General features: G+C 47.3%; 1 long non-coding RNA gene across 3 annotated transcripts; it reads left to right on the top strand.

Moving 5' to 3' along the window:
• The first annotated feature begins 250 nt into the window (after positions 1-250).
• On the top strand, positions 251-17,133 carry LOC122237914. 3 transcript variants are annotated; one of them, XR_006216675.1, is made up of 5 exons: positions 251-311; positions 1,515-1,648; positions 6,063-6,147; positions 8,469-8,523; positions 16,754-17,133. It is a non-coding gene; the product is annotated as an uncharacterized LOC122237914 (long non-coding RNA). The 3 variants fall into 3 exon arrangements; XR_006216676.1 differs by lacking the exon at positions 6,063-6,147 and having other exon boundaries at positions 1,541-1,648; XR_006216674.1 differs by lacking the exon at positions 6,063-6,147.
• The last annotated feature ends 7,862 nt before the right edge of the window (positions 17,134-24,995 follow it).

Raw genomic sequence — 24,995 nt, 5'->3', positions numbered from 1 at the left:
GTTTTGTGAACAGAAAAGGTTTTCAAGGGAGGCATAGATATTATGCCCAGTTCTACTTTATAGTATCGGTCAAAATATTTTCTACATCAAGGTTTTTTAAAAAAATGATCTTGTAGGGGTGGTTTATTTTATTTTATGAATTATGGTGAAGAGATAAAGCCTAATTTGACATGTTGGAAACAATATTGTTATGATTCACTTCGAAAGAAAAGGATAGTTCATAACCTACCTGCAGAATAATTTTCTCCTCAGGATGACTTCACACTTGTAAAGTGGAATGAGGTGATTATCAGGCGCTCTCAAGATAGGACGTGAGTTCTGCCCAATTACTTGCTTCCTTAAGGCTGCTACATTTTTTCCTTCTTCAAAATAATCTAGAAAAATACCTAGTCTTCCCTCTTTCCTATGCATTTATCGATGTGGCATAACAAGACACCACAGCCTCCCCCAAACCCAGTGGAATGTTGTGGAGAAGGCAGAGAAGCACTCAGATTGGTAATTAGAGGATGCAACATCTTGTGAGGTTTAGGATTAAAATCCCAGCCAAGAAGTGCCTGGAAAAAAACGGATGATTACTCAGTCCCCTTGCGGGTCACCATGCCTGGCTCCTCTCCGTGGGGAAGCAGTTGTAACTTGTTCAACTCAAGGGCAGCCTCGTATTCTCCCAGGCTCTCTGGGCCAAGAAGTGGGTTCTGGGAGGGCCCAAATGGGCATATGTTTGTCCTTCAATTCCGATCATAATCTATAGTCATTACTTTAATAGCACTTTATAGCTGTAGGGAGATTTATGGCAGGTTTTATGAGCTAATTCTCATCCACAATCTCAGGTGAGGCCCTGTCACCCATCCACCCCTTTGTGCAGCCCGGGACACTGAGGCCCAGTGGGAGGGGGTGCAGTTTAGCTCACCCCGCTCAGTTAGGGGAGGCTGGGGTTCCAGCACTTCATAGATACCTTTGTTCATTGGCAGCATTGCCAAATGGTCTCATAGCTAGAGGCTTCATGCCTTTTTTAGCGCTTCACCATGGCATGGAATTACATGTAGTCCAGTTCATGCCTCTCACAGCCCAGGGAAAGAGAGAATGAACAAAGAGGAAGTATGGGGTCAGAGTTAGATGAGGCCCGAATTCATTGCCATCCAGGCCCAGTCACTGTGGCTGGACGACAGTGGCAGTCTGCAGGGTCATCAGCTGGCTGGAGGACTCCTCGGGCAGTGTCTGCACAGAACATCGGCCCTCAGCATTGCCAAATGGGCATATTTCATTCCAGGACTTACGGTGGGGGGTGGGGTTGTCCCTGCCTCTGGGAGGGCAGGAAACAGGCAGGCGACAGGACTGCTCTTTCACTTTGGCTCAGCTATGAGCGAAACAGTTGTGCCCAGAAGCCAGGAGTACTTTAGAGTTTTAGCTGCTCATTCTGAGAACCCACCTGCCCCCAGTAACAAGAGCACTTTTTCTTTGCCTGATGAGAATTGATGGGTATGCACGGTTGTCCATTTTTTTTCCCCAAAATATAGATGTTACTATTTCACTCTTCCTTAAGATACTTCAGTACCTGCTCATCTCCCATGGCGCCCAGGGTGAGCACAGAAGTGGGGTCATGTGAATGCAATGAGGATCATGCTTCCGGGCTTCTCACTTATCAGCCCTGGTAATGTATTCACATCCCCTGCCCCCTCGCCTTTCCAACTGTGTGAGCTTCAGGATCCACAACACCTGGCTTGGCCCCATGCGAGTGCCCCTATGGCTAACCTTCTTCCTCTTTCCAGAAGCCTTTCACAGCATCCCCCGCATCCCCCACCATGGTGTACCTGCTGCACGAAAAGCCTATTGTTCTCTGAAATATTTTCCTTTCTGATACTTCTGTGTTTATCCCAGTGGTCTTCCTCAACGGGGGAGACCCTCACTCCCATCACCTGTCTGCTGTCCAAATTCAGCTTACATGTCCCCAGCCCTGCCTGGCAGAGGGGCCAGTCACTGCCCTCATTGAGCAGGCCTTGGTTACAGCACTTAGTGCCTGGCAATGGAATCATCCACCCATATGCATCTTCCCCAGCATGGTAGACACATAGTAGCTGCTCAACAGTAACATGAATGGATAAATGCATAAGCATCTGAGATGTTCCAGTTAGTCTTGGTGATAAAGATCTGAAAGCTCCTGGTCCCTAATTTTCCTGCCCATCTCCCTGGACACCAATACCCTGGAGTCTTTGTGTGTGTAGTTCTCAAGGCTCTGAGGCTGGATATGATGCATCCATGGCTATTCACTCTTATCTGCTAGAATGTAGCCTGTAGTAAACAGGTTAGGAATGGGCACAAGGGCACCAGAGGGGAATCTCTTCTCCCATCCCATTCTAGAGCACTGAAAAGAGCTGAGGACAGATGGTTTGTCACATTTGTAATTTGCCTACTTTCCTTTTGAAAATTATGCACTTTGTTTCATCTCAAGGAAAGGGCTTTGGAAGGAAGGGAGTGGGAGGGAGGGAGAGGAAGAGGAAGGAAGAAAAGAGATCTATGTACCTACCTACCTATCTACCTACCTATTTATCCACCTGTCATCTTTTTAATATATCCATCCAACCATCCATCCATCCACTTATCCACCCACCCCACATACCCATTTATCATCTTTACATCCATCCATCCATCCATCCATCCATCCATCTTTGTCTGCCCATCTATCATCTATCTTCTATTGATACTGAAATTCTCAAAAGAGACAGTCTTTGTAGAAAATTTAGAGAAGAAAAGATCATCTATTATCCACAACTTTGAGACATTACTGGTAAATTTTTAGATATGTCCATCCAGTCTTTAAATTTTTTTTGTCTAGTTCTACATGTACATATATCTTTCATAATAGACGTTTTTATTCATTAATATTAAGTAAACATTTTCCTATGATATTAAGCTTAATTTTTCTGCAAAAGCTTGTTTTTTTTTTCCAGTTGAAAAGTCAATATGGAACATTTTTGAAAAGCAGAAAAATTGATCACTCCATGACTTTGACGTAACTATTTCTTGAATATATTCATTTTGGTATACAGAACTCCCCAGTCTTGTATTTATGTGTTCAAAATTGTGCCTCATGTGATCATAGTGTAGATATAGATACCACTAGCATTTGGCTTTATTCTCTCAAAATCCTGTTATAGAATTTTTGCCATATTGATATTTGTCTTGGTATTATTATTTCTGATGATGGCTCAGTACTTCAGAGCATTGATGTAGCTTAATTTATTTGACTGCCTCCTTGCTATTAGATTTTCTATTTTTTTCCATTATAAATAACACTGCAGTGAACATTTACTTGTTCATGTCTTTGACTACATTTCCAGCAGGGTATCACCAGGTAGACAAATGAACAAGTTTATAGCTTTTTCCTTCAAACTGCTTGTTTGTTGGTTTTCTCAAAGAGCCTCAACTGGTAGCGAAGGCACAAAATGACTCCATTCAATTCCCAGAATGAACTGACTCTTTCTTAGCAAGAAGAATTAAAACCCCTGAAGACTACATATGACTGACACTACTTGTCATGGTAACTTTGTCTTCCTGAGGACCTATTTTGCGCTCACTGCTGGTTTCCATTGGCAAATTGTGAGGGTTCCTTTCCCCAGACACCACAATGGATGGCATGCCCTTCTCTGACTATCAAGTTACGATGTAGGGGAACAGATTATTCTATCAGCAAGGCAGCTGGGTTGGTTCCAGAGTCCTTCAGATCACCATCAGCACTGCTGGCTGCATTCAGAGGGCACTCAGAGTTCTGGACCTGGGGGAAGAGTCTGATCTTACCCCATCACTGGATTTTAATTGAGACTTGAGTAAATCCCTGGACCTGTTCTCTCGTCTAAGGAGCTGGTGAATTTGTAGGCATTTGAGAAATTGTAAACTTTATATGCATGTACAGGATACCTATTATCTATTTTATTTTTTTATTATTATTTTTAATGTTTATTTATTTCTGAGACAGAGACAGAGCATGAGTGGGGGAGGGGCAGAAAGAGAAGGAGACACAGAATCCCAAGCAGGCTCCAGGCTCTGAGCTGTCAGCACAGAGCCCGACGCGGGGCTCGAACTCACGGACCGCGAGATGGTGACCTGCGCTGAAGTTGAACACTTAACTGACTGAACCACCCAGGTGCCCCTATTTTAGATTTCTTTAAACAATTCAGATTTTTTTTTTAGGCTGGTACTAGTTTGAAAACTCTGGATCCATGTGATTGTCATACTGGGGTTTGCTTGTGTGGGAGAAATAAGGGGAAAGGACCCCCATAACATGCCTAGGAGGATCACAGATGACTCACTTAGTTTCCTTGTCTGGACACTCTTGGCGGAGAGCTTCCATTTGATCTGAGAGTCCTCTAGAAAAAGGCATCTTTCTCTCTGGAAGCTAGTCTAACAGCATCTACCATCAGAAAGTTCTTTCTCCTACCTCACCTAAATCCTTCTTGCTGCAGTCCAAGTCTGTGTGGGCTTGGCGTCACCTGTGGAGAGGGACACATTTGTCCCTGTCTTGCCCAGCTAGTCCTCATCCTGCAGGCTGGTGGCCACACTCTTTCACTTGTTGTGGGGCTGTATCTGAGGCCTGGGTAGGGTGTGGTTTCCTCCAGGTCCTCTCTGAGGTCTGCATTCCCCTTAATCAGAGAGTGAATGTTGTAGGGATGTGGGAGGGGCAGGAGGAGGAAAGCCTCATTGTAGGTTCCTTGTGCGAGAGAGGTGGGGAATTTCACCAAGGAGTGGGAGTGTGAGCTCTGGGCACTTGATGAATGTTCCGCATGCAGGCATAAGGTGTGGGCAATTCTCAGAGGGTCACACAGCTGGGTTGAACGGTGGGTTCCCTGGCCCTGCTCACCATCTTTCCACTGGTCACTCATCTCCCATTACTCTGAGGAGCTGCTCAGTGGGACAGTGGGTGGAACCTTAAAATAACAAATATGGAGGTGCCGGGGTGGCCCGGTTGGGTTTAGCCTCCAGCTCTTGATTTCGGCTCAGGTCATGATCTCATGGTTTGTGGGATTGAGCCGTGTGTTGGGCTCCATGGTGATAGTGCAGAGTCTGCTTGGGATTCTCCTCTCTCTGCCCCTCCCCTGCTTGCTCTCTCTCTCTTTCAAAATAAATGAACTTTAAAAACAACAACGTTCCACTGGATTCTGGAAAAACCACTGGATTCTGATGAATGAAGTGTTTGCAAGCTCCAGAGGCCTCAGGGTGCTGGCTGTTAGGTCTTAGAGGCTCTGAGGACAAAATCTAAAGGTGGGGCTGTGACTTCCATGGGTAATAGGTCATGTGAAGAGGTCAAGTGGCCACAGATGTCAACCTACTCCAGCCCGTGTCTCTCCAAGCTGACTAGTTCTTAGCATGTCGGAGAATCCAGAGAGCTACATAGATGGCTCTTCCCTTCCTACCTGACAAGTCCGAGAATGTGCTTTTTCTTCATTCCCTTCCCTGAAAAGCAGAAGCACCACCCCCACATCCCAGGGTGCCATGAAGGTCAGGGAAAGTGTGCAGCCATAAAATCTGCAACACAGAGTGTGATCAGCTGATTTGTCCTCATGATGGCCATCAGTCCATCCAGGTACCCTCATATAAACAGAATAGTTCTGTTTTACTGGAAAGAACATGAGGCTTGGAATTAGGAGACTGTTGCCCCAATTCTGTGACCTTCAAAAAAAATCACTGGAGGTCAGAGCTGGAGGGAATCATTGTTATCATGTTGTCAACCCCCAGGTTTGATTAGAAAAGAAGCCCAGAGAGGTTAGGGGACTGGCCTGAGAGCAAAAGCTGGTGCAGGGCTGTGGAAGGGAGAGCTGTAAGGGGGGAGGGGGTCAAAACCCTTCACGACTGAGGTGGTCAGTCTTCCTTAGACAAGCAGGGTGGCTGGGATGAGGCTGTTGAGAGGCTACCCCCATGGCTCTCTCTGATGGATCAGGGGTTTTGGCAGTGGTCAGGGGCTAGTGGCCTAGGTGAAGGGATGCAGGGTAATGGGAAAAAGTGGCCGTGGGAATGAGGATGCCTTTAGGAGACCTCCGAAGAAGTTTCTTCTTGTGCTTCCTGAAACCCAGCAGGTCTTGATGGGTGCTGGCCCAGGAGAGGAAGGCTGGGAAAAAGCTTCCCACAGGACAGAATTCTGGTGCACTCTGATGGGAGGTAGGCACATGGCTTTAGGGTTACCAGACACTTCAGGGAACATGTGGTGGCTTCCGAGGGCCAGGTGCTGGCCCAGAGGGGCCCAATAAGCCTACCCAGATATCTCTTGGAGACATTGGAAACCTGTGCTGCGTTTCTGCCATCCCTGCCTTCCCTACCCTGTGTCCAGGTTGTAGGGACCCCAAGAGGCAGCAGGGAGGTCAGGGGCAGCAGACGGGCTGGAAGCCAAGGTGCCTGGGCAGAGCTCTGAGGGCAGCAGAACACAACACTCAACGCTACCTCTCCAGTGGGCTGGAAGATGAAGAGGAGAGCAAAGGCGTGTAGGAGGGGCCTTGAAAGGGCAGAGGAGTAGCCGGCTGCTGAGTGTTTTCCTGCCCATGGGAGCTGCTGAGACCAGGAGGAGAAGGAGGATGTGGCCGGAGCCCAGTGTTTCCTGCCTGATAAGCCAGCCCCTCCCTGGGAGCCCTGGCTGGCCCTACCTTCTTGCCCAGAGCCCTGCCCAGGGAGGGACTGGCTGAGGAGGAAAATCACTTCTCCAGATTAGCTTGCCCAGGCTGAGCCTTCCTCCCCCGCCCCTATCCCTGCAGCAGCCACAGGAAATGAGGCTGGGGCCCAGCAACCCAGAGGTCCCCACCTTCAGAGTACTCAGGCTCCAGGCTCAGGGACTCCGGTCTGTCTCGGGGCCCTACCGTCCAAGTCCCCCAAGAACGGAAGCCTTCTTGCTCCAAAGTCAACCATTTCCAAGGGGGGCAAAGCTTTCATGTGTTTGTCAGATCTCATGCCTGGAGTTGGGCCTAGAAAACTGGTCAGTTTATTCACAGTCAGTCCACACACCAGCCCCCCCCCCCACCCGGCCAGCTGTCCAAGGGCAGAGTGCAGAAGGCTTGGGAGGCAAGATGTTGGGCTGATCTCTGAGACCAGCCCCTGCCCTGCTCTGCGCTGACAGGCTGTGTGGCTGGGGTGAGTCTCTGACCCTTTCTAAGCATTGCTCCCCACCTGTAACCAGGAGAGGAGAGTCACATAGAAGTGAAATGCCTCCCTTCCTCCCAGCATTCATGATTGAGGACTGGATCTGGGGTACTTCCGGAGCAGCAGGAATGGTGGTCATCCCTGAGAATGTTTGGGCACCCTGAGGACAGTCCATCCCTACCGAGGTGGGGAGGAGGCCAAGGGAGAACACCCACTCTTCACTGTCTTCCTGGCTGATCCCACTTCGTGTTCCCCTCTCTTTTGCCCGTAAAGAGCATCTTCTTCTGGTTTCCTACCCACCATCTTGTCCTCCCAGGGCTAGACTCCTCCCTGGGAGCCAGTGTGCCTTGACTCCAGGTTGGGGGCAAGGGTTGTGTGTAGGATCCCAAGATCCCAAGGCGAGGGAGAGATGCTTCTCAGAGAACATCGTTTCAAAAGGAGGACAGAGTCCCAGGCCGGGGCACTGCTCAGAGACACGGTCACAGACACAAGGCCCACCAGGACCTCAGAACACCAGTAGCAGCTGAGCCCCCACCACGAGGGGCTGTAAGCTTATGGCCCAGGCATTCCTTCCTCACAGTCTGGACCCCAGACCAGCTTCCCAACCCACTCCCTGGCCCCTGCCTTCATTGGGAAGCTGAGTTTTGGTAACTAAAGTGTACAAAGGGAGTATTTAATGCCCAGTGCAGATAAACATGTACTTGCTTGGGGGAAAACATTTACACAGGTGTGGACAGATATCTGAGTATGCACACTCATGTGGATGACCAGGCAGCCCCTCTACCTTCACATTTGGGGGTGTTTTGCCATTTATAAAGCACTTTTGGGGCACCTGGGTGGCTCAGTTGGTTAAGTGCCTGAGTCTTAATTTTGGCTCAGGTCATGATCTCACAGTTCATGTGATCGAGCCCCTCATCAAGCTCTGCGCTGACAGCATGGAGCCTGCTTGGGATTCTCTCTCTCCCTCTCTCTCTCTCTGCCTCTCCCCTGCTCACACACATTCTCTCTCAATAAATTCACATTTAAAAAAATTTTTTTAATTAAAAATTTTTTTAATATTTATTTATTTTTGAGAGAGAGATAGACAGAGCATGAGCAGGGGAGGGCAGAGAGAGAAGGAGACACAAAATCCGAAGCAAGCTCCAGGCTCCGAGCTGTCAACACAGAGCCTGACATGGGGCCTGAACTCACAAGCTGTAAGATCATGATCTGAGCCGAATTTGGATGCTTAACTGACTGAGCCACCCAGGCGCCCCAGTAAACATTGTTTTAAAAAAAAGCACTTTCATGTTTGGTATTTCATGTGATCATCACAGCAATCCTGACATAGGAATGATTATGTCCCTTCACAGGTCCTGGAGCTGATGCTCAGATGGGGCAAAGGGGCTGAGTAAGGTCACATCACTGGTAAGCAGACGAGACCCTGCTGAAGGAGCAGGAGACAAATTTGCTCTTTCTTGGTTCCTGCCCAGGAGTGTGGGCTATTTCTCAGCCTGCTCCTGAGGTGAGAATCCACACAACCACAGCTGAGCCTGAGTAACCCAGGTGCAACGCAGGGAGGTCAGGAATCCCCTAGGCAGCGAGATCACCAGCATCCTGGTGGAGAGCACAGGGCCACCCAAGCTGCCAGACCTTTGCGGTCCTCTCTGATATGTGGTCTGGTCATGGGATACCTGCAGATGAGAGAAGTGGCTGAAGGCAGGAAGACTGGGGTTTACACCTTTTCATTTTATGCTCTGCAGAGCTGGCCCAGCCATGCACCTGCTGTGTGACCTTGGGTAAATCACTTTCCCTCTCTGGGCTTCCATAAATTCAATTCAACAGTTTTCACAAGCTAGAATACCCTGCTTCTCTGAGCCTGTGAAAGAGAAGCAAAACAAAAAAGGGGGGGGGAGTTCCCCTCCTTTGTATTCCTGGCCTCAGCCCAGAGTCATCTCTAGGGAGGTGGCAGTGGTAGGGTGTCACCGGGCAGGGGTCACCCTGAGCAGAGCTATGGCTCTGACATCCAGGCCCTGAACACCTCCTACCACGTCATCCAGTCCTGTCTCAGCTGCCTTGGGCTGCTGCCCACCCTCTGTCACCAGGCTACCTCATGAGGCCCCCAGATACCTGGTCTGGCCCCATTTCCATGTGTCACCCAGCCTTGGCCCCTCCTCCTTGGAACTTTGCCCCACCTTACCCACATCACCTGATCTTTCTACCTCTCCACACAGGGTGCCGGGCCAGACAGGATGAGGTAAGAAGCCTCTGTCATCTGAGCCTAGCCTGGCAGGTCCTCATGTAACCCTGACACTGAGGAGCACCTCCCTGTCAAGTCTGACCTGGTACAAAGGCTACAACTGGTCTCCAGAGGGATGCTAGGATCCCACCATAGTCTGTAGAGACTCCTGGATGCTGTCCCCTCAATCCGACTCTAGGCCCTCACCACAGCCACCCACTGGCTATCCTCCTGAGACTCTCCCCCTTCAATCCAGTTAGAGATTCCATAAGTTAGATAGATCACCCTTTCGCTTAAACTTTGGCCTACAGGGTAAAGCTCAAACTTTTCAGAAGACATTCAGGCCCTACTCTCCTGGCCAGCCCCTTCTGCCCTGACTCACTTCCCATAGCACACCTTATGTTCTGGGCACAGCACATTTCTAAATAGGACTTGTTTCCTCATACCCCAGTGCCTTTGTACAAGCTGCCTCCTCAGGCTGGAATGTCCTTCTCCACATCTTGGCTCTGTGGATTCCTCTTCACATTTAAGGACCCAGCTCAAATGTTCCCCCTCTCAGAAGGCCTTTTCCACCCAGTCCTCACCCCAAGTGAGTTTGCAACCCCATCGTCTGCATATTCCCACAGCCCTCTCACACAGCACCCATGGTGTGATGAGGCAATCTCTCTGTTTTTAAGCCTCTATCCTCCCACTAGTCTGGGAACGTGTTTATCTGGGAAGACATCTTATTTATCTTTGATTCCATGGGACCTATTTCATGTCAGGCACATAGTAGGTGTCCAATCAATATCTTTTGGATGATAGAACAGCTACTCAGGGTTCAGACACTTATGGGTCTGTCCTCTGCTCGGTGTTCTTAGACAAGCTGCTTCATTTCTTTGTGACTCAGTTATCTTGCCAGTTAGTGCTGGTTTATGTCAAGGGTTTTCAGAATATGGTAATAAAGAGAAGCCATGAGAATATTTCAGGAGATGATCAATGGTGCGGTACAAATTTCTAAGACAGTCACCTTTTGGTGATCCCTGGAAAAATTTAATTCTACACTGGCTCTCTGCCACCTCCTAGCCTGCATTCAGACCCCACCCTTGGCCATGGGTCAGGAATGAAAACTATTTGTAATATTGTCCCCACAAGGGCAGATTAGGAAAAAAATTGGTGCCACATGTGGGAAAATGATATATATACACGTATATATATATATATATATATGTGTGTGTGTGTGTGTGTGCAGAGCTGGCTGCTAATTCTATAGTAAGAAGGATGCTAGATTTGTTTTAGGAGTAAATTTAACTCTTTGGTAAGTTACCCTCTCCAGGCCTAATGAAAAAACCTTTAATTATTCCCTTTATGAACCATGCTATAGAAGTACATACAGAAAGCTTGGAAATGCATAGATGCAGCAACAGAAAGAGAGAGAGAGAGAGAGAGATCACCCCTATAATCTCCACGCAAAGGACACCTTCTGTTAACATTGCGTTGTATTCCTGTCAGACATTTTTTGTTCTAGGTATATGTGTACACTCACACGAATGTGTTTTTAAACTTTATTTTAGAATAATGGGATTACGTTGCTTTGTAAACCATTTTAACCAGTGAAAAGGTAACCCAAATATGTTTCTGTATCAACGCGTGCCTCTAAATGGATGATAAACATTCTAGTGTGGGCTCTTGGAGCGCTTCTCTGTTCCCTATGCTATCAGCCCCCCATGAAGGCCCTGTGGTTTGCTGAAGTCCGAGTTGCCCTAAATGAGGACCCATCTCTTCTTTCAGAGAGCAGTTCACCTGCTCGTCACACCTGATGAGCAGAGTGTACAATCCTCACTTTTCAGGCTTTCTCAACCTTTAGCAGGACCCCCTTTCCAGAAGTAGAGCCACCCCTAGGACTCCCTCCTGTGCATGTTCCCCAAGAAGTGTGCGGAACTTTCTTTCCAGTGGTGTGTGTTATGAAAACAAATCAGCACCGGTTTCACTTTCTAAGTATGGGTTATATCTTCCCGTTGAATGTCGGTTTTCAAACATCACGTTCCCTCCTCTCCCATATCATCCAGCCCCCTCCCCACTCAGCCAGCTGCCAGTCAGCTCTTGTGGGAAGGGCTTCTCTGGTGCAGGGAGTGTAGGCTCGGATCTGGGCGGTGAGGGACACAGGGATGCCCACTTTCAATGCCACGCCGGTGCCTGGGAGGGAAGTGACTTGTCTGAGGTTTGCTTAGTGAGTCAGCAGCTTGGCCCAGCTGCCCTGAGAGTGCTGGGAATCAGCCCCAGGCCCAGGGCTGTGAGGCCTCAACCTCTGACGTGCGCTGTCTTGCTCAGGGCGGAAACCTCTCTTCCTGGGAAGGAGGGGCAAAGGCCCTGGGGTGCCCCTGAGCCTGGAGATGCCTCTCTCTGCTAGAAACTGCACAGGGTGCTTCTGGGTGGTATTTTCCGGTGTGCGTCTTCTTTGTCCAGCCAGACTGTGACTGTGCAGGACGTGGCCTTCCTGTCTCCTGTACCTTTCCAGGTTGAACTCCTTCCAGCCCATTGCTGCAGGGGAGAGAAAGTGTGCACAGAGGGCAGAGACTGGGACCCGGCTCTCAGCTCCTCCACTCACTAGCTGTGAGAGGCAGTGTGAGTCACTTCATTTCCTCGAGCCTCAGTTTCCTCAGCTAGAAGAATGGGGACCCTGCTCCACTCCGCCACAGGGTGGATAGGTGGACTGAAATCTCATGCTGTCATCTAGTGACTCAAAGCAGGCGCTTAACAAATGAGCACTGTTCCTTTTGTCACTGCCCATCTGGGAATCACAGTGGTTCCCCACCCTGGAAACATGGCTCTAAAGTCACAGCCTCATGTTGAGTACCCTTTCCCGTATTCTCTTCCCAATCCTTGTCTGCACCAAGGCTTTGTGAAGGGGTCATGGTGCCCCAGGGAGCACACAATTTATAAAACAAAGAGCTTGCTATGCAGATGCAGCTTCTGGACAGGGTCTCTAGTTCCCCTTCTTGAACTTGGAGTACAGGAGCCCCCCAGCATTCCCACACAGTTTTCTGAGCCCCTGGGATTCCAGCAGCCAGCCTTACCTCAGACACCACTTCCTCCCATCCACCCTTCCTCCCAGCAATGAGCCTTTGCTCAGGCTGCTGCTGTGCCCACTCAGGTGGCCTGCCCATCTTCCCACTCTCTGAACCCTTGCATCCCTGAAGCCTGCCCTCTGGAGCCCTCCTGGGCCTGCATCCTGCCTCTCCTGTGATCGGTCTGCCCCTGCATGCCTATGGGCCTGACGCCTTCCGTCACATATTGCCCTGTGGTGTTTTGGCCTCTCCTCCAGATGGAACCCTCTAGAGGAGAGAGATCAAATCAGTGTGATGGCTGATTTAGGGGAAAGGGTGGACAGTTAAGTTTAGGTCAGGGTTTGAATCTTGGAAAGTTACTTATCAGTTCAGGCGAGAACCATAGGGAAGTTCCTCATCTCCTCGGAACCTGTTTCCTCATCTGTAAGGTGAGGATAATGAGATAAAGTGCCTGGCACTTGGTAGGTACTCAGTATTAAGTTAGAGATGACTTTTATTGCACTATTTTGGCATCCCCTCTGGTCCTTGCACATTCCAGGGGTTCCTCAGCTGCTCCAGAAATGAGGAAGCAGCAGAATGTGGATGGGTGGCAGCTGGCACCAGTTAGGGGCTGGGGAGGTCTTGATGGGCACAAATGCACAGGGAGACCTGATCAGATCCAATCTGAGCTCCTCCCCCACGTTGGCACCCTCAGCCCTCTCACGGGCTCCCCTCCCTGCTCAGTTTGGAGAGTTTCCAATAGCTGCTCACACAGATTGGAGTGTGGCATGTCCAGGGATAGAGACTGGATAGGGACTCATAGGCAGAGTTTCCTGCACTCTCCCAGCCAGCAGCACAGTGTGGTAGGAAGAGTGGGCCTGGAGAGTTGAGCCTTGGGTTGGTGTTTTCCTTGTCAATGGCCACGATAGTGATCCCTTCCTTTCCCTGGGACTCACTTCCCTCCGCTGTACTGTGAGGTGGCTGAAGTGGCTCCCTTCAGCTCTGACATTCTATGACTCCTAAGTCAAAAAAACCTTCTAGTCCCAAATAAGTTAATGTCAAGGTAATATTATATTCTAAAATTTCAGATAGAGTGACAGTGGGTGTATGGGTGCAAGGAAGATTATTGTTGAGTAATGGTTGACAGCATTAATTAACCGTTTATTTAACCCTCATTTACCTAGTGTTCTGTGCCAATGTGGCAGATCAAATAGGACTAAAAATGCTTTGTCACTCCCTGCTCAATTTTCCTACTCCCTCGATTCTGGGCTGGACCTAACACTGCTCTGGCCAGCGTAATACAATGGAAGTGATGCTCTGTGTGCCCCTTTCATTTTAAGAGGGCTGTCAGCTTCTACTTCCTCCTTCTTGGAGCCCAGCCACCATGTTGCAAGAAAATCCAAGCAGCCACATGGAGAGGCCCATGTGGAGGAGAATCAGGGCTCTGCGTCAACAGTCCCAGCTGAGTTCCCTGTCAGCTGATAATCAACTTACTGGCTATGGAGCTCAAGCATCTTGGGAATGGATCCTACAGCCCCAGTTGAGCTGCCCTAGCCAATGTCACATGGAGTAGAGAAAAGCTGTCCACATGAACCTTACTCAAGTTGCAAAATCATGATTATTTTTTTGAGCCTCTAAATATGGGGTTAGTTTGTTATGCAGCAATAAAGAACAGAAATAGGCAAAGCTGGTGCTGGTATATGGGGATCCAAAGATGAAGACATGTGTCTCAGCCTATGCAACTTCCCAAAATAGAACCCAAGACAAAGGTTTGCTGGAAGCATGTAGAGGTTTGGAAAGTGATCGTAGAGAACAGGAATGAAGACAAAATAGAGGAACAGGAGGGAAAGCCAATCTAAGGTATGCTTCTGAGTTGTCCACCATTGTGGGTGACTGATGCTTGATCCCCCTGGGACTTTCTGAGGAGTCCTACAGGTTGTGTCTCAGAATTGTCTGCCTGAGATGGAAGAGAGAGGCATTTAGCCACAGCTCCTACTTCCAACTGGCTGGGTTGTTCCATGGATGTTAAGCCCCCTGTACTTCCAGGATGTGCATGCATGAGTGCTGTGCTTGTTCCTGACGGTGCCCCATGCAGTGACATCAGACAAGTCCCCAGGCAGGAAACAGGAGACATTTGGCATATGCTGGAGATAAGGTGTTGTGAGCACGAAGTGGACAAAATCTGTACGGAAAAGGTTTTTATAGCCCTGGCTCAAATCAGAGATGAGACCATGAGAAGAGGACGTAGCTCATAAGAGGTATCCAGGATAACAGGACCTGTGAGGATCTGTCTAGTGTCCCTTCTCAGCACATGGCAGTGGCTACTCCATGAAGCTGTCAGGCTATCTCAATTGCCCCTGAAGGCTGGGGTTTATTCTGGGCTTTGAGTCCCAACCACCAACTATCTCCTGGTTCAGATTTTGAAAGTAAGTGCCTCTAGACAACTAAGATGGTCAAACGGTGTTGTATTGAAGACAGACAGCACTGACTCAAGTTAGTGCTTCTTGCAGAGTCTTGAGCAGCACTGCTCGACTTGTGCCAATAGCTCTATCCTTTTGCTAGAAAAGTTCCAAAATCTTTGTCTATCTGTCTGGCCTAAATCATTCACAAATGCATGAAGGACATTTGGAATCCTCCATAAGAAAACACCCAAGGCTGGTTTACATGAGAGGCTCTGGGCCGATTTGAGCTGTGTCGTTTCCTTTGCTCTAGGGGTCATGGAGGTGGCATTTCCAGGTTCTGCTGGAAGTCTGAAACCCACAGGAAGAACAGTATCCTGGGAAACTCTTTGGGAATGATGGGGACTGGATAACATAGTCTTACTGTATCAGGTTCAGAAAACTATTTCTCTGTTCTCACTCTGGCTGAGGTGCCCTGGAGCCTTGACTGGGAGCCATGTTGCCATGTTCTTAGAGTGTTAGATCAGGAAGGAGCCTCAGAGAGGATCCAAGGGTTACCTCGCTCCTCATTTCAAACGTGTGGGTACCGGGAGTGGCCTCTGGCTTCTCAATCCTTTGAATAGGTTAAAAGGACTTTATAGGAAATGTTAGAAAGCCCTTTGAGTTCTTCAGAGGACATTTTACAAGTACCACTGTGAGGAGGTATAATAAAGCATTTACGGTTGATAGAAGTTTGGATGTAATGCATTTTGTGGTAGACACCCTACTGAATGAGTAGGGGGTGATGACACTGCTGTTGAGGTAGACATTTTCTGAAGAGGGAATAATGGTGAGGTAAATTCTGTCCAGTGTTTCTCAAATCCTCCTTTTGACTTTGTGTGCACAAATTCCAAGAGCAGAGGTTCTGTCCCCTGGACCCTGAATGGTTTTCCAGCATCAAAGAGTGGATGCTGTGGCCTCATTCCAAGTCCAGAATAAAGAGTGGCTGTCACTCTTACACTACTACACATTTTTGCAGAATAGTATACATGTGTACAGGGACGATGCCCTTTGAGGCAGCGGATGAGACAAGAGTTCTCATTTAGAGGGTAGAAATTCTGGTTGCTTCTGCTAAGACTTCACCACGTGACCTTGAGCAATCATTTCACCTGTCTATTGGCTCTGTTTCCTCATCTGTCATGGGGAAGCATTCTCTGCCCTGCCTGTCTTACTGACCTCAGTCAGATAAAGGGTGTGTGCACACTGGCTCAAACCACTGACAGGGGAGAGATGCCTCTAGGGTGACTGGATAAAGGAGCAAACTCTCAATCAATCAATCTCTCCTCTTTCTCTTCTGGTTCCCTGTGCATATTGTTTTCCTTCTCTCAGGCTGGAATCACAGCTACTGGCTTCTCTGATCAGAACCCTGCTTGCCCTCTAGAAAAATCCATGAATCACTCACCAAGGCTGGGGGCATGGTGGGTGGGGTGAGAATAGAGCATTTTGATTGGTCCAGCTTGAGTCATGTGTCTATGCATGGCTCAACCATTGTGGCCAAGTGCAATGGAGTACTATGTGTTCATCCTTTGGCCCAGAAGGGGAGCACTGTGTCTAGGAACCTCCATCACAAACACTTGATTGGAGTAGCAGGAGGAAAATAGTTCCTCAAAGAAGGAGTTATTGATTTGGGCAGTCAAAACTGTAAATTCCCACTGAGGTGTGGAGCTACTTTGTAAGCTTACTTGTAAGCCAGGTAAGTGTAAAGTGCCATCAATGTTTCTGTTGTTAGTCCTGTTCTGACTTTCTATGAGGAGGAAGAGGGACCGGGGCCCTGTTCCACTGTGAGTACCTTGGCCAAGGAGGATGGGGACTTAATTGCTTACCCATCACTGAAAATTCTGATGTCATTTGATAAAACCATTCTCCCCTTTAAAACTGAGAGCACAGGATGAATGCTTCTCCTCATGATGCTTCTCTTTTCTACTTCACCCACATAGTCACTTTTTCCTGAACAGGTGGTCTTTGGCAACGCTCAAGTCTATGGATCTGCAACATGCCCAAATGTGTGAGGTGGAAGAAGACATAACAGAGGTACAATGGCTCCTGGCTCTCAAAGGAGTTACAGACTAGCTGGAAGCACAGCTGGCCAACAAGCAACAACAGTGCAGAAGGATGAATGCTCAAGAGCTGGAGGGGTAGAGGAGCTTGGGATGCCTGGTTTGGGGAGACGAAGGTCTCTGCTTTTGTGGACTTCCCCTCCCTGCTCCCCTGCCATTGCCAGACCACATGGAAAAGCAGTAAAACATGGAGGTGAAGAGGATGAGCTCCGTCTATCCTGCCTGGTGTTGTTTAACCCCTGCTCATCAGCTTTCTCATTACACAGTGGAGATGATAATACTAGTGCTTACATCATACGATTGTCATGAAATTATAAGATGTTGCTACATAACAGTGCTTACAAGAGTGCCTGACACACAGTATATGTTCAACACATGTCACCATGTGTTACATTCAATATTTACTTGTTCACTTTCTCTCTCTTTCTGTCTTTCTCTCTCTCTTTGTCTCCCTCCACTAAATTATAACCTTCATGAGGAGGGATTTTTTTTATTGTTTAGTGTAACAATCTCAGGGCTTGGAAGAGGTGCTAGCACACAGGCACTTACTAAATACCTGTGTATTGCATGTAAGGTGGCTAATAGTATACTTGGCTTGAAATATTTTAGTAACCTCCTCCCAGCCTCTATATCCCTCCAATAATTTTGCTCTCCTGTCTAAATCTTTTAAAGGCTCTTGGGGCTCCTGGGTGGCTCAGTTGGTTAAGTATCTGACCCTTAATTTCAGCTCAGGTCATAATCTCACGATTTGTGCAATTGAGCTGTGTCAGCTCTGTGCTGACAATGCGGAGCCTGCTTTCACTCCCTCTCCTCTCAAAATAAATAAACAAATAAATAAATAAACAAACATTAAAAAAGGATAAAGTCTCACAGATGAACATAGGGGAAGGGAAGGAAAAATAAGATAAAAACACAGAAGGAGGCAAACCATAAGAGAATCTTGATTACAGAGAATAAGCTGAGGTATGCTGGAGGGGAAGTAGGTGGGGGGATGGGTTAAATGGGTGATGGGCATTAAGGAGGGCACTTATTGGGATGAACACTGGGTGTCACATGTAAGAGATGAATCACTGGGTTCTACTCTTGAAGCCATGACAACACTGTATGTTAACTTTAATTCAAAAGAAATAAAGTCCTCTTTCTCCACATCCTTACCAACATCTGTTGTTGCCTGAGTTGTTAATGTTAGCCATTCTGACAGGTGTAAGGTGGTATCTCATTGTGGTTTTGATTTGTATTTCCCTGATGATGAGTGATGTTGAGCATTTTTCACGTGGCCATCTGGATGTCTTCTTTGGAGAAGTGTCTATTCATGTCTTTTGCCCATTTCTTCACTGGATTATTTGTTTTTTGGGTGTTGAGTTTGATAAGTTCTTTATAGATTTTGGATACTAACCCTTTATCTGATATGTTGTTTGCAAATATCTTCTCCCATTCTGTCGATTGTCTTTTAGTTTTGCTGATTGTTTCCTTCACTGTGCAGAAGCTTTTTATTTTGATGAGGTCCCAGTAGTTCATTTTTGCTTTTGTTTCCCTTGCCTCTGGAGACATGTTGACCCAGCAATTGCACTACTAGATATTTATCCAAGGGATACAGGTGTGCTGTTTCAAAGGGACATATGCACCCCAATGTTTATAGCAGCACTACCAACAATAGCCAAAGTATGGAAAGAGCCCAAGTGTCCATCGATGGATGAATGGATAAAGAAAATGTGGTATACACACACACACACACACACACACACACACACACACACAATGGAGTATTACTCAGCAATCAAAAAGAATGAAATCTTGACATTTGCAACTAGGTAGATGGAACTGGCGGGTATTATGCTAAGTGAAATTAGTCAGTCGGAGAAAGACAAATATCATATGACTTCACTCGTATGAGGACTTTAAGAGACAAAACAGATGAACATAAGGGAAGGGAAGTAAAAATAATATAAAAACAGGGAGGGGGACAAAACATAAGAGACTCTTAAATATGGAGAACAAACAGAGGGTTACTGGAGGGGTTCTGGGAGGGGGGAGGGGCTAAATGGGTAAGAGGCACTAAGGAATCTACTTCTGAAATCATTGTTGCACTATATGCTAATTTGGATGTAAATTTAAAAAAATAAAATAAAATAAAAAAGAAATAAAGTCTCCTTTTCCCACAAATCAAGAGTTCACACTCTTTCCCTATTCTGTATAATTGGCTTCAGCCTGTGTGGACAGCTTTGTCACTTTCTCTTGCTCCAATCCCTACAACCACTTGGCACAGTCTACTCACTGTCCTAGCTCCTGCTTTCTCTCCTCCAACCTGAGCCTTTACATATGCTTTTATTTTCTTTCTGTATAACGTGCCTTCCCCTATTTCCCCCTCAATTAGAATCCTAATTCTCTTTCACAGTCCATTTCACACTGTCTTTCAGTTGAGAGCCTCTCCTTGACCTCTCCTATAGTACTACATTTCTCCCCTTGGTGTGTCTATTTTGGCATTTGTCTTGTTCTTCCTTGTGTTAGCATTGGGGGGGGGGGTATACATCTGCCTCCTGTTTAGACCTGGAGCCAGAGCTCATTCAGGGCACTAACTGTGTCTTTTTTGTATCTTCATATGTGCTTGTTGAAGAACCTAATATGTTCTTCATATGTGCTTAATATGTGCTTGTTGAAAAACCTCAAAGTTACCCCAAATCCTGTCACCTCAAAGTTATTGGAGTACTTTACTTGCTATGGCCTACATATTTCACATCCCAGCCCATGAGTATCTTGCTTATTTACTTGCTTATTCATGTTCTGCTTTATGACATGAACTCAGGGGTGCCTGGGTGGCTCACTCAGCTGAGCATCCAACTTTGGCTCAGGTCATGATCTCACTGCTCGTGGGTTCGAGCCCCATGTTGGACTCTGTGCTGACAGCTCAGAGCCTGGAACCTGCTTCAGATTCTGTGTCTCCCTCTCTCTCTGCCCCTCCCCCAGTCACACTCTGTCTCTCTCTCTCAAATATAAATAAACTTAAAAAAAAAAAAACAAACACAACAAGAACGTGAACTCAAAGATGGGAACCTTGTCTATCTTGTTTACATGTGAGTCCCTAGTGCTTAACAGTGTCTCGTCTGAACAACTGGTCAAGTGGTATTTGGGGGATGAATAAGTTCCAACTGGCTCTGACATCAGTGTCTTTGTGGGAGGAGTCTGACTCTGTCCAACTGAATTGCTCATCACTTTCCCACATCCCTCCTTCTCCATCATTTCTGCTTTCTGACTCTCTCAGTGCAGGTCTGACTTCTATATGCCCAGCAGCCAATTCTAGGTACATTTCTGTTCCATAGTTTTTTAACGTGGTGAGAACAGTGCTCTTACCAACACTTATATATTTCAAATGATATCACCTCAAAATCAATTACTTTTGTCTTTCATGTGGAAATTTAAAAAAAACACATTCCCAATAGTATTCACAATATTGAGAGATGTTTCACCTTGAACAGAATGAACTTCTAAAAGCTTTACTTTGATTGTCTGGATTAGATGAAAAAAAGTGAGTTGTTATTGGAATTAACAGATTTTTTTCCTATAGATACATCTGATTACAATAATATAAAACTGGCATCATTTAATCATGTTTACCATTCTTCCCTTGGTGGTGGTTATCAGGTAAACAGCTATCACTTCACTCCTAGCATGTGTGCAAGAAAACTTGGAATTGACAAATGTATTGGCAGCGTTGTCCAGAAAAACACAACCAATCGATAGAAGATTATATATATTTATATAAGAGTTGTATGGTAAGGAGTTGGCTTGCATGGTTATGGAGGCTGGCAAGTCCAAAATCTTCACAGTTGATGTCTCAGGCTGGCAGGCTGCTGTAGAAACAGGAAGAGCTCACAGTCCATTTCAAATGCTTCCAGGCAGGGAGAATTCTCTCTTACTTGGGGAGAAGGCAGCATTTTATTTTATTCAGGCCTTCAACTGATTGGATGAGGCTCACCCACATTAGGGAGAACAATCTATTTAGTCTGCTAATTCAAATATTAGTCTCATTCAAGAATGCTCTGACACACACCAGAGTAACATTTGACCAGGATTTAAACAGTGTTCTTAAAATCACTGATGACCTTGGAGGTAGATGCTGATGCTTCTGGAGCAGATCTGTGTCCTGCTTTTTATGTAGTCAGTGCTATCACCACGGTTCTCTGGGAAGATGGTAAATGCTGATAACCATTTTGTGCATGTTACAGTTTTATCGTTAACTTTATTGAAAAAAGATATTTATATTTCCATTACTCATGCAGTTTCTTTTTTGTTGAACTTATTGCTACTGAAGGTTTATTGTAAAATGAAAACGCCATAGCAAACACTAAAATAAATAGTTCTAGATTTATACTGCACAAAATGTGGAAAAGTTGCCGCAGCAAGGCTGCTCCCATTACTGTCTATGGGCCCTTGAGCAAGACCACTGCCTTCTAGCTTCTGCACATCATACCTCTCACCCTGACTTTCCCCACTGACCCCGGGGGCCTGGTGGCCTGTGGTTTCCTGCACCTTGCAGGCACGGCACAACTGGCAAGAACAGAAACACTGAGTCTGTATCTTAGCACCACTCCAGAGGGGGAATTACTCTCCTTGGTGGCTTGTGTCTATGTGCATTTCAACGTCTAGAGGACAGCTGCACGCAGTGTCCCTGAGATGGCTGCACTGAGTCAGGAAAGGATTGGGAAGGAGAGGTAGGTCAGCCCTCATTGTCTTCCAGATGTATCCTGGAGTTGAAGTGAGAATTCACTCACTGCACATGTGACTCCCACTCCAAGAGATGCAATTGTGGCAGAAGCCAGAAGTACAAGTGAAAGGGCACCAATCCTATCTTGGCTTCTTTTAAAGCAATTATTTTTTTTACAATGTTTTTATTTTGTTTTTGAGAGAGAGAGAGAGAGAGAGAGAGAAAGCAGGAGAGGGGCAGAGAGAGACACACACAGAATCCAAAGCAGGCTCCAGGCTCTGAGCTGTCAGCACAGAGCACAATGTGGGGCTCAAACCCACAAACTGCAGGGACATGACCTGAGCTGAATTCAGATGCTTAACCAACTGAGCTACCCAGGTGCCCCTTAAAGCAATTCTTAAGAAGAGTCCATTACACAATGACAAACTAGGGGCAGGGCACTAGGACAATATGGGTCAATAGTCACCATCCATGACAGAGCATTTGGTCACCCTACCTATAGGTGCTTTATCTTTGGGCTCTAAGGGATGCTCTGATCTCAACTCAGTTTTTAGGGTTGTTTCTCTGTTTGGAGTTTCCACATCTGTGTGGTGTCAGTGACCAGGACTTGCATGAGCGTGGGGGAACAGATGGGGATTCTGCCCTCCCGCAGACTTGGGGTCCTCCAAGAATTGCTGCCGAAGGCTGTTCAGTGATGCTTCCTAGGTGACTGGGAGGGAAGGGCTTCCCAATGGGACCACCCATTCTCTGTTCTTACCTTGATGTAGAAAGCCCAATTTTAACTCCTGGCCTATATGGGGCCCAAGGCCTCCACTCTTGTCCCCACGGAGGCCTTAAATCCACTTGTTGTTGTGGCGTCTCTCCTCATTTCTGATCCTTATGACTTCCCTGTCCCAGCCTCCTTCATAAGTGCAACTCAGCTACCCATGAAACAGACATGTACTGAAACCAGAACTTCTGTATGTTTGAGTAGGAGCTGAAGGGGGAGGATTGCTTAGGATGTCCCCTCCCTCTCAGACATCAAACCTCTAGGCCTCCTCTGCTTGTCCTTGAATAGAAGGCACCAAATGGCTGTGGAAGTCAGATGGGCATAGGGGTGTTTGTCTCCCTGCTAATCAGAGACAACTTCTTAAAGGCAGAAACTTCTAGCACAAGGCTGAGCCCGTGGAAGATTCTATAGGGAAGGCCAGGGCAAGAGAGTTTTCTACCTCTGTCATACGGTAGAGGCTACAACTCTGCTTTTGGCCTTGGAAGGAAGGAGGATTGTTTTGTATCTGAGGAGTTTGATAAGATAGATTCTCCATACCTCTTTGGGCAGAGGAAGTAAGGTCCAGGATTTTCTTAACATTTTCATTCATTCATTCATTCATTCTTCCTTAACTCTCAAAACATTTTTTAAAAGTGTATTTATTTATTTTGAGAGAGAGAGAGAATGTGGGGGAGGGACAGAGAGAGAGGGAGAGAGAGAGAATTTCAAGCAGACTTCACACTGTTAGCATGGAGCCCGACTTGGGGCTTGAACCCATGAATGACAAGATCATGACCTGAGCTGAAACCAATGGCCGGATGCTTAACTGACACCAGGTGTCCCACCCCCCAAATACTTTTTTAACATCTACACCTAATGTGTGGCTGAAATGCTAGCTGTGATGCCAACCCTTCCAGGTTAAGGAGAAGAGCTGCCCCTGAGGGCAAAGGAGGGCCCTGCAGACTCACTGTGTGGACACAAGGCTCTAAGAACCACTTCTTCCCCCTTCACAGCCACTACAGGAAACTCTTATGGCTCCCATCTCTTTGCTAGAGGCCTGACTATTGCTGGGAGGAGGACCCTTGGCCAATCTGTGGGTCCACCAATGGGGGTGGTGACTAGGGGCTCTCTTGGCAGGAGAGCTGGGGAAGGTCCAAGTCCAATGGGGGCGACAACACCAATAGAACCCTGTCAACAGCTCAGGGTCTGAGTGGCCAGAAACTGAAAAGGTTCAAAGCTTCAGGGGTCCTGAGGGTCGGTTGGGGCACTGGCAGGACAAGGCTGGGACATTGGGTGTGGATGGGATGGTTGAACAATCCCCCTTGACTTGGGAGAAAGGCAAGGCAAGAGGGAGATATTAATCCTTTTATACCTGATTGACCCAGCCTAGTGTTGACCACTGCTTCCAGCATCTTCTGGATACTCTAACAGTACTCTCAGCAAAGCTTCTTCCCAGGCTGGCCAGGGTACCTGATTCTCTCCTGCTCCAGCACTGTCTCCAGTGTATGGCCTGGAAGAGTGCCCATCTGCCCCTTCCCCCTCCCCCCAAACACACATACATACTCACACACACATACACGCACACACACACATATTTTAAGCATACATACACCCACGCATGCACATGTGGGTGAGCACGCACACACACACGCACACACACACACACACACACACATCTCATCCACACAGGCTGCAGGAGTGTTTTGCAATTCTGGTCAGGCCTGGGCAGGATAAGATGGCAGCTCTCATATTTCCCTCTAGGTCATAGTGGTTTCAGTCACATAGTAGATGTGGATGTTTTAAAAAAATGTGAAATATGAATACATGAATAAGTGAGTGAGTGAAGGGATGGAAATTTAAGAAGAACCTGGAACCTCCTTCCTCTGTCCAAAGAGGTCTGGGAAAGCTTACTGTATTTCTGGTATAAGGCACACTCCCAGTGGCCTCAACATAAGATGGAAAAGAGTGGGGCAGTGCTCCTTGTGAGGCGCCTTCTCAGCTGGGGCACACCTGTCTCCTGGACTTCTCTCAGAAGGTGCTCCAGGCCAGTGACATGCCTGCTCTGGGGCTCCCTCTCTCTACCTGAATCCAGCTTGACCTCCAAGAGCAGGCTGACTGCATGGAAACACATGGAGCCAGGCACACTTTGGATGGCAAGACCCAGAAGGCAGCAGTGGCAATGGTGAGATGATGGGTGTGATCCACTGTGGCCCATCCCATCATCAGCAAATAAATGGGGCAGACCACAGAGGTGGGAGAGCAGACCGCTGGCCTGGGAAGAATCAGTGAGTGGTAATGTCTCTTCTGTCTTAATCCTGGGGGCCATAGTCCCCTGTCAGTTACACAGCTGTGATAAGCTGACTACTACAGGATTTGTGCCACTGTGTGGATGAGGCATGAGGCTGTAGGGGAAGCAGCACAGAAATAAGAGTCCAGGTACCCGAGTTCTAGTCGTGATTCTCTCATTGCATCTTGTGTGACTTTGAGATAGGTACTTGACTTCTTTGAACCTTGAGCTCCTTGAAAAATGAGTATAGCCAACCTTGCTTCATCTCTCTTCTAGGGGAGATGGGACCTCCCAGGGTTAGAATGAGAGAGAGACTTTAGACACCAGCCAGCAATGCCTTCGCCTGACACAGATAGAGAGCTGAGGTCCAGAGACAGAAGGGACATGGGCAAGGTCACACAGC

The sequence above is a fragment of the Panthera tigris genome, chromosome B1 (assembly GCF_018350195.1).
Source record: "Panthera tigris isolate Pti1 chromosome B1, P.tigris_Pti1_mat1.1, whole genome shotgun sequence".
NCBI lineage: Eukaryota > Metazoa > Chordata > Mammalia > Carnivora > Felidae > Panthera > Panthera tigris.
Note: the sequence above shows the minus strand (reverse complement) of the source record. Positions and strands in the feature narration are given on the sequence as shown.